At 34.8% G+C, this 9,917-nt stretch overlaps 1 non-coding gene across 1 annotated transcript; it reads right to left on the bottom strand.

Annotated features, from left to right (window-relative positions):
- Window positions 1-1,647: 1,647 nt before the first annotated feature.
- Window positions 1,648-1,728, bottom strand: Trnat-cgu (transfer RNA threonine (anticodon CGU)). Its single transcript has one exon. It is a non-coding gene; the product is annotated as a tRNA-Thr (tRNA).
- Between the last annotated feature and the right edge of the window lie 8,189 nt (window positions 1,729-9,917).

The raw sequence follows: 9,917 nt of genomic DNA, 5'->3' as shown, positions 1-9,917 counted from the left end.
AAACCCATGTGTCTGCAGGGCTGCCTTCCTTTCTGTAGGCTCCAGGAGAAAAATCATCTTTCTGCTCAATAAGGTGTAGACAGAACTTAGTTCTATGTGGTTGAAGAATTATGGTTCTTCCTCCCCCCTTCCCCTCCCCTCTTCTTTCCTTCCTCCCTCTTTCTTTCTCCCTTCCCTTCTTCCTCTCTATCTCCTTCCTTCCTCTCTCTCTCCTTCCTTCCTTTTCTTTCTTTCTTTCTTTCTTTCTTTCTTTCTTTCTTTCTTTCTTTTTCTTTCTTTCTTTCTTTCTTTCTTTTTTCTTTCTCTCTCTTTCTTTCTTTCTTTTCTTTCTTTTTTTCTTTCTTTTTTCTTTCGCTCTCTTTCTTTCTTTCTCTTTTTCTTCTTTCTTGGCTATAGACTGAGGGGTCCTTCTTGCCTTTTAGAGACCACTGTATTTCCTGACTCATGGCACTGTTCCATGAGGTGTTGGACTGAGGCTTTGTGTGAATCTCTTTCTGATCATAGTAGGGAGTTCTCTGTTTTTAAAGACTTGTGGTTAGAATGGGCACACTTGGGTTATGCAGGGTAATCTGGATGGCAAAATCTTCCAATCTTAAGTCCCTGAAACTTAATCACATCTGCAAATTCCCTTTGCCATGTAAGGTGACACATTCAAAATCTCCAGAGATTAGGACATAGACATAGACATCTTTGAGGGCCATCTTTCTGCCTACAACACATGAGGAAGTGCATGGGGAAGTAGAGAAAGGAGAATAATGATCTAGAAGAGAGCTGAATTTTATACATGGCATTTTCAGCAAAATCTCCTTATAGGTATTTTTTGAAATGGCATGCTTACTAGTTTATAGTGCATAACTGAAGCCAATTGAAGAAAACATTACAAAGCATTGGCCTACTCGCCATGTTTTCTGTGGTTAGAAGTTCTATTGGCCTCTCCTAATTAGGATATTCTGCTAACCAGCATCAAGATACTCTTTACTTCCTGACCTCATGGTCTGATATCTGCAGATTGCAAATTACCCTAAATGCTTAAATTGAACTGGGCTAAGAATTCAGAATCCTACAGCCTTATTGGAGACTCTATTCTAAATCTTGGAGCATCAAACCAATAAAACTGTGAAACCCATTGCAGTCTTTTCCAGAGGCTCAAAGTTACTTTTAAATGGGTTCCAATAAAGAGCTGGTGTAATATAGATATTTATAACACACATTTCTCTAGTGGTCATTACTTAAATCTGGACAATTGTGATAACCTAACTCATCTCCCAGTCTCTGCCCACCACAATACATCCTCTGAGTCACTGGGGTAATGGAGATTTTCAACTTGTTATTTTTCTAACAATCTAAGGAATTCAATACATTTCTAGGTGTGAGGTACCAGTTCCTCATATGGTGACACTTCTCAACACAAGGTTCTGTTATGGTTACTAAAGCAAATACCAGATGATACTGTATTTCCATTACACACCTCAAATGATTCTATAACATCCCTTTTACATTTTTAAGGGGGCATGTGATCATTATAATAGTAAATCTTATCATTGTTATAACATTTCCTTGCTACTTACTATGTGTCAGATATTGTTCAAAGTGCTTTGTATATACTAACTCATATAACATGCATAAATTCTATTTTTTTTGTGTGTGTGTGGTGCTGGGGATTGAACCCAGGGCCTTGTGCTTACGAGGCAAGCACTCTACCAACTGAGCTATATCCCCAGTCCCCACAAATTCTATTATTAAACCTATTTTACAGAGGAGGAAAATGAGGTTGAGTAACTTGTTTATAATCATATATCTAATAAGTGACAGAGTTGTGATATAAACTCAGGTTCTACACTTTTAACCACTAAACCAAACTGTACAGCCATCAATTAGCATCTGTTAAGAATCTAGAATGACCTAGTTGCTAAAACATGAATATTATAACTTTACATTTCAAAGCTTTCAGTTGAAACTTTTTATATTATTAAATTAAGCTTGTTAGACAATCTTGTTAAAATTTTAACATAGCATTCATTTTTTAAATCCATAGCTAACCTCAAAACCGATTCTAACCATTTCAGTTTAACTTGTGCTTCCATTCAGTAAACATGCGTAAATATAGGTCCTGTACTAGAAATGATTACAGTAACAGGGAATAAAATGAATTTATCCAGGCTTTCTCTGTCAAGCTCTGTGCTATCACACACATTTTATTTATGCCTTACAGCTAGGATAGCATAGTATTCCAATTCCAGCCTGTCTCCAATGCACGTGTTTCCATGATGCCAGTGGTCTTCAAAAAAAAAAAAATTTTTTTTCCTGTCAAGAAATTTATTATTAAAAGAAAACAAGCCAAATAGATAAAAGTTGAAATGAAAATAAGCCAAATAGATAAAAAGCAGAACTGCACTGATTAACTAGGGTGTGAAGCCCGGAGCTGCTCTTTTGCTCCATCTCTGGGTCTCTGAAGGGACATCATAGAGCTCAATTTGAAATCCTGAACTCTTTCGCAATGCTGCTTTCCTTTGGTTTGGTCTTTAAACAATGTTTAAAGCACAACAGTGTAGGGCATGTGACATACCTTGGGAACCAAAGAAAGGAAACCAGGACTGATATTTATAAAAGGAAAGGAATTTCCAGAGAAAAAGCTACATTTGATCAGATTCTTAAGAATTGGTAGGAATTTTCCAGCAGGATAATGAGGCAATGACTCTTGAGGCAGACGCAGCGGCACAGATTCCCTGCCTGAGTATGGCATTCTCATACTACCTTGCCTTTAAACATGAAAATGGAAACTTGTTGCCTAGACAACATAGTGTGGTAGAAAGAGACCACACTAGAAGACAGGAGACTAGAACTAACCACACAGGATTAAGTACTGCAACATCTTGCTCATCTTGTCATCAATAAACTAAGAGGATTTCACTGATGTCCACTAAAAGCTTGTTCAAGTTGTAGAAGTATCATTCTGTACTTCACAAACAACATCTTTTCCATGCCTGATATACAAACGTGAAGGAAAATTATACAAGTGTCACGGCCATCATGGTTAAGAGTTTGGCTTTTGCTCATCACTGGCTGTATGATCCAGAGCAAGGTGCTTGACTGCACCATGCTTCAATTACCTTGACTAACCATGTAAGGTTGCTGGAAGAATTATGCATAAAGTACACATAGCTTAGATTTAACATGGTTAACTATAATTAGATATGCATGAATATGTGTGTATACATTTTATATATGTACATACATGTACACATATATATAGGAGAAGGAAATTCTATACATTCACAGAGTATATAGACTTTAAAAAAATAAAACAAAACAAGAAAAATCTATTGGTAATCGTAACTATAAATATTCCCCCCCACACACTCTTCCTTTCTTCCTTATTTCTTTTCTTTCTTCCTTCCTTGCTTCCTTTTTTTCTTTTTCTTTGTTGTGTGGGGATTGAACCCAGGGTCTTGCCCATGCTAAACCAGTGCTCTACCCCTGAGCTACACTCCCAACTTGCAATACTTTGATTTTAGTTCAAAAAAGTGGAAGAATTAAACATCCCGTCTGTTCTTTGGCTCTCTTGTAACTTGAATTTGCTTATTTTCTACATGGGAATAAAGTATTCAACTTCTATCTTTTGGTTTTATTCAAAAAGAAAAACAAGAATAATAATTCTTATGTATAAAATATCTGTCAGGACTGGGGATATAGCTCAGTTGGTAGAGTGCTTGCTTTGCATGCACAAGGCCCTGGGTTCAATTCCCAGCACCACAAAAAGAAAAAAAAAGAAAGAAAGAAAATATCTGTCCCAGGCAATTTTAGTCACTTTCCTCAGATTGCTTCACATATTCTCACAACAATTCTATATTATTTCCATTTTACAAATGAGGACATGGAGGCATGGAGCCCCTGCCCAGGCTACATGATTAAGAAGTGCAAGGCAGAATTCCATCCTAGGACCCACCTTGCCAGCCATGCTTCTCTTCCTTATTGTGGTATAGGATCCCAAGCTGCCTTTTTAAGGAGAGCTAGAAACTTTCCTGAGATCAACACTTGGTCCTCTTTTATCCATTGTTACCAAAGGTAACTAAACATCATAATTCTCTGAGGACACAGATGTCCTTCAGTAGAGGAAAAGATAAACAAAATGTAGTATATCCAAACAACAGAATATTATTTAACCATGAAAAGGAATCAAGTACTAATATACTACAATTTGGATGGACCTTGCTAATGGAAAGAAGTGAGATAAAAAACAACTGAAAACCAAAACACAACACATAAGATATTATTCCATTCACACAAACCTATAGTACAGAGAATTGATTGCTTAGTACTGGGAGATGGGTGTAAATGGAGTAATAGCTAAAGAATATGAGATTTCTTTTGAGGTGATAAAAATGTTCTCAAATTGACAATGCTGATGATTACATTTATCTGTGGACATAACTAAAAACCACTGAATGGAACATTTTAAATGGTTGGATCATGTGATCTATGAATTACATCTCAAAATATCTGTTTCTGCGTCTACACTACCATCCCAACTCTACCTCTGAGGTTTCAACTCAACAAATACAGGTTGGTTCTCTGGGAAAAAGGTATTTTTTCAAAGGTGTGCTGGGTGGTTCTTGTGATATTATACATTTGGATATTGCTGCTTCAAAAAAGAGTTGAGTTGACCAGGAACTAACCCAAAACTGAGCCAAACTTCTTAAAATCCAGAAATCCAAGTGAGACTGGATCTTTATAACACCATGACTCTTAGGGTGACTGATGAAATACGTATGTTGTCCAAATAGGCCAAAGTCATTGAATCCCAAACACCACAAAGTTTTTTTGAGTACTTTTGGCCTAAGAGTAAAGTAGCATCCAATGAAATCTGGAAAAATTTTGTTATACCAAAACATCTTGAGATTCCTGTCCAGCAAATTTTTACTTCTTTGCATAATTTTGGTGATCATCTTTACTCCATTATAAATGAATGCCAAAAGTTTATTTTTAAAAAGTATAATGAGTTTCTTAATAAAGTACCTTATTTCTGAGAAATAGAGATGAGTCAAACAATTTATTAAATATGGAGAAAACATTTAACCTCAGGAGAAGAAATTATAATAAGAAAGAAGTAATGAATAAAGGTTTAGAGTCTGAATTTTTTGTTTTAATGACAAGTTTTTCAAATCACCAGAAAGCATGTTTAAGGAAATGACATTAAACTGGAAGGGAATGAAATAGATGATTTCTAACTAAGCTTTACCATATTCCATGATAAATATTTAATCAGGTACATCTCTTAGGTCTTTACTATTCAAATATAAAACCGTATGCCTCTTAAGAGAACTCTACATTTTATTATTCTGAATTTGCAAATGCTATTCAATTGCTTTATAGTGCAATATACTTTTGCTGACTAAGCAGCTTTACCTCTTAGTAGAGAACCAATGCTACAATTTGACCCCTTCTGGCAAATTAAATACAATTATGCAAACTACTAGGATTTGGGCCTAATCTAATTAATATGGTACATATGAAGCAGATAATAATTTCCCTGGTGGAAAACTAGATTGTCTTATTTCATGTTTGAATTATGGTTTAGGAAAACATTGTACTATGTAAGGAAAATTTCATTATCTTAGATATTTTGTTTGCTCAGTTCTATAATGGACATGTTTAGAAAAATAAAGCCAAAATTGGAATCTTCAAATGATAACACTTTTGCAGAAGTTTATAATTACCAAAGAGGATATTCCATGATGTGAGAAAAAAAGATTTAATTTAGAGATGATTGCTTTTTCTCTAATGCACTGCAAACATAACAGCACTATGATTTTTCTTTTTATATAGCTAGAAGTAGTGTCAAAATTTGATGGAGATAATTCTATTCATTTAACATAAAGGTTTAAAGTTTTAAAATCGACCTGGATTAAATACATACCAATGAGTTCCAATCACAAACTTTCTGAATGATATTTGTAATCCCGAGATTGAGTGTGCTCTTGTTTAAATGTATGAATTCCATTAGCATTAATCAGTGTGCTACATGTGCGCCCTGAGCAGCAATCAGGGAAATATTTTTTCAATTCCCCCTACCAAGAAAACTAAAAGAGTCATTTGCCTCAAACAGGAAAAAGAGAAGCATTTTCTTTTTCTTTCTTCTTACAAAAGTGAATTTTATACCTAAGAGAGGTCCTGGTTTAATAGGAAACGCACAGGATGTACCTAGGCAGAGAGTTCTCAAGTCTGTGCCTCTGGTGCAGAATTGTCCTTTTCAAGTGTGTGAACTCAATCTTTGCTCATTTGTTCCTTAACCTCTGGGGGGGACTGCCAACAAGCATGCCAGCTCACATGCTATGTTGTGCTAAAATGTTTCCAGTCCTCAAGGATCTGGACTTTTCTTTATAGGCAATGTCAATGTCATAGGCCCTCTAAACAGCTGTTAGGGAGTAACAACTTCTAGAAAGCAACAGCTTGTGTTACTCTTTATTCTATTCTAGCAGAGAAATTCTTGGTTTGGTGGATGAAGAGAAAAAAATTCCTGTTGAGAATTTTAGTACCATCTTTCTTAATCTGTTGTAAATTTATGGCATATTACTGAGAAATGAAGAAGCAGAAGCAGAAATGTATTTGTGTTGTGAGTTTATCTAAGGTGCCAGTAAACAGGCACATTTTTGAGTGGTGTCAGCAGTCATTCCTTAAATCAGTGATTTTCCACCCAGGGCTGAAGACCCCTGGTTTAGGGACAGTGGCAGAGTCATTGAAAAGAGAAGTGGAGGGGACTATAATTCCTCTGTTGATGTGGATTTTTTTATTGGACATTATTGAAAGTGCCACGACTGTATTTTTTTTTTTTTTAATGCTGGAGATTGAACACAGGGCCTTGTTGTATTTTTTATTATAATTGTTTTTTTAGTTGTAGATGGACACAATATCTTTATTTATTTATTTATTTATTTATTTATTTATTTTTATGTGATGTTAAGGGTAACAACATGTATGTGAGAACCCAGCGCTTCATACATATTAGGCAAGCGCTCTACCACTGAGCCATAACCCCAGCCACCACTGTATTTTGATAGAGGAGGCACCTTAAATATTTTATATTAAGAACACAAATAAGTCATCTTCTATCTTAGAATTGCTTCAAAATAATCCAGAACAGAATGAGTAGGTGGGGGAATGAAATAAGATGACTTGTGAACTGGTTAAGTATTAAATCAGGTGATGGATATATGACTTATTACAGTCTTCTCTTTAACTTTGTGTTTCATAAAATTTTCCCAGGCATTAAGTTCAAAGGTTGGAAATGACTGCTTAATACTGAATTGTCAAAAACTAGGGCCATTAGTCAATTAGTTAGTGGTAGAGCACATGCTTTGCTTGTGCGTAGCCCAAAGTTTGATCCCTAGCATCCAAAAAAAAAAAAAGTCAAATAATTATGCTTAAAAATTCTCGCATTGGGCACCTAATCAAAGCTTAAACATTCTTGCATTGGTTCCCTAGACAATGACAAATATGAAAGCAGTCAAGATGTTAAAGCAAAGCTTAAAGTGGATAACTAAAAACTATCTGCAACATCCATTGTCAATCACAAATTGTGGCAAACACAATTTAGAATGCATGCTCTTGGTCCATTACAACCAATTCATCTCTAGCAACAGTTTTCCTTTTCTTTAGCCTTGGCAAGCTATTCAGAACAACATTTCCTTCTTTTCATTCTGATGCGGGGCAATTGTTTGGGGCTGATAGGACATTGACTTTTCCCGTAATTTAACTTAGAGTGTTTTACACTAGGGAGTTATAATGTGTTTAGATTGTAAGACTTTTTCCATACACTTCCATGTTCTAACAGTTCCAGCAAAGTTGTTTTTAATACTATTTGCCACTGAATTTTCATTAAATTTCAATTTCATTTTAACTCTGATGGTTCGTTATCAGTTTGCACCAAGAAAACTGAAACATGCAGATTGTCATTTCTCATTTGATATGGTGTTATTCCTGTGTACGTCATGACGTCTTTTTAAAATTCAGGGCTATGCAATTCCGTCAGAGTAAGTAACTTCCTAATTAGTCATTAATAACAACTCCTGGACAATTGTGATGTAATTCACCAGGTAAGTTCTATTAGGGGTCAAGGATCCTGTGGTCATGTGCATATATGTCCCTTTAGTAGATAAGAAAATTATACTGGGACTTATTACTACAAATTACACAAAATCACGAGATTATTTTACATCCATGTCTCATGTTCTAATCTCTAGCCTGATATGGTACAGTGAACTGGCCAGTAGATTTTAAGGTTTACTAGAGAATCTGACAACTGTAGAGAAGTTGACTGAGATATAAATATTATATTTGGTTTTATTTCCTATAGTGATAAACTGCCATATTTTGATACTCTTAAATTGTTGTCTTCTGTTTTCTTCAGTAGATTTTATTTTTATAAATATCTGCATTTCTTATACAAATATTATAACTAGCAATGTGTTCCTGTAGCATAGCAGTCTTTAAGCTTTCCTGCTCACATACAATCTAGTAGAATTTTGAAAAATTTTGTGTGTCCTCTTTGCATATGGTCACAAAATTTTTTATTGTAAGTTCAAGCGGGGAACTTACATGTATTTTCCCTCACGTAAATACTCTACTTAAAAATAAATCAGTTACATCACTTTTTAAATAGTAACTAATGTAGGCTAAGAACTACAACAATTTAATACGCCCATAATTTATTTTAAAGTAAAAAAACAAATTTAATTTCAAACAAGTGAATCACTAAGTGCTTTTTAATAGATATCTCCGATATTTTCCCTTAAAGTCCTGTTTAGATTTCACTTCACGTGGAATTTTATTCTAAATATTCTAAATGTTATACTTGAATAACTTGATGACTTCCATATTTCACTTCAACAAATGTATTTATATAAGCTAGAAATCTAAATTTTAAGAATTTCTTGTAACCATAATACCCAGACTTTTTCTAGGAAGAGTCACCATTACATTATTATTAGTATTGAGTTGATCCAAATAATAATAATATTGAACAATCATAAACTTAAGTGTAATTTTACTGGAAAGGTTTCTCTTAGTGGAAGAAATATAAGGTGAATTGGGCTTTTTAATATTTAAAAAAGTCTGCTTGCTTTTTTCCCTTTTTATGATTATTTTGTGTATTCATTCATGAAGAGTCATTACTTATTGCTGGAATGAGATGGCTTCAGCTTTTCTTTTTTTTTTTTTTCACAGATGTGTTTCCTGAGAAGTCTTGCTAATATACATAAGTAAGTGGTACTGGAAAAGGGACTTTTTTTGGTTTTTTTTTTTTTTTTTTATTCTTTTCTGCCCTACTTTTTTGTGTATTTTTTTTTTATTATAAACAAATGGGATACATGTTGTTTCTCTATTTGTACATGGAGTCAAGGCATATCATTTGTGTAATCATAAATTTACATAGGGTAATGTTGTTTGATTCATACTGTTATTATTTTTTCCCTCCCCCCCACTTTTTTTGTTTTTGAATGAAAATTTACTTAAATGCTTCATATTGCTTCTGAGTCATATACCCCAAATCACTCAATCTTTCATCAAAAAATAATTTGGATATGTACCAGTGGAAAAGTTAATGAGGTATCTATCACACTTGGCCACTACAGCCCACTGCCTTTCTTCTGGGACCTCTTCAGGAGAAACTGAGATCACAAAAGATTTATCAAGACTTCCCAGATCCCTTCCTCCTCTCAGCCTGAGTGCAGTTTCTTCCATTGCTACTTCTCTTGCTCACCAGGCCATAGGTGGACAGCAGGTAGTGCATCCTCAGATGCTCTTCCGACTACAAGGCCAATCTGTGCCAAGATGGAGTCACAGTTGCTTCTAAGTAACCAGATGAGTGGAGGTCAAATGACAGTGCTGTTTCCATGGTGGTGTCACATTTTTCTGTCCTA

The sequence above is a fragment of the Sciurus carolinensis genome, chromosome 1, assembly GCF_902686445.1.
Source record: "Sciurus carolinensis chromosome 1, mSciCar1.2, whole genome shotgun sequence".
Classification (NCBI taxonomy): domain Eukaryota; kingdom Metazoa; phylum Chordata; class Mammalia; order Rodentia; family Sciuridae; genus Sciurus; species Sciurus carolinensis.
The sequence above is the reverse complement of the archived record's forward strand: the minus strand, read 5'-3'. Positions and strand labels throughout refer to the sequence as shown.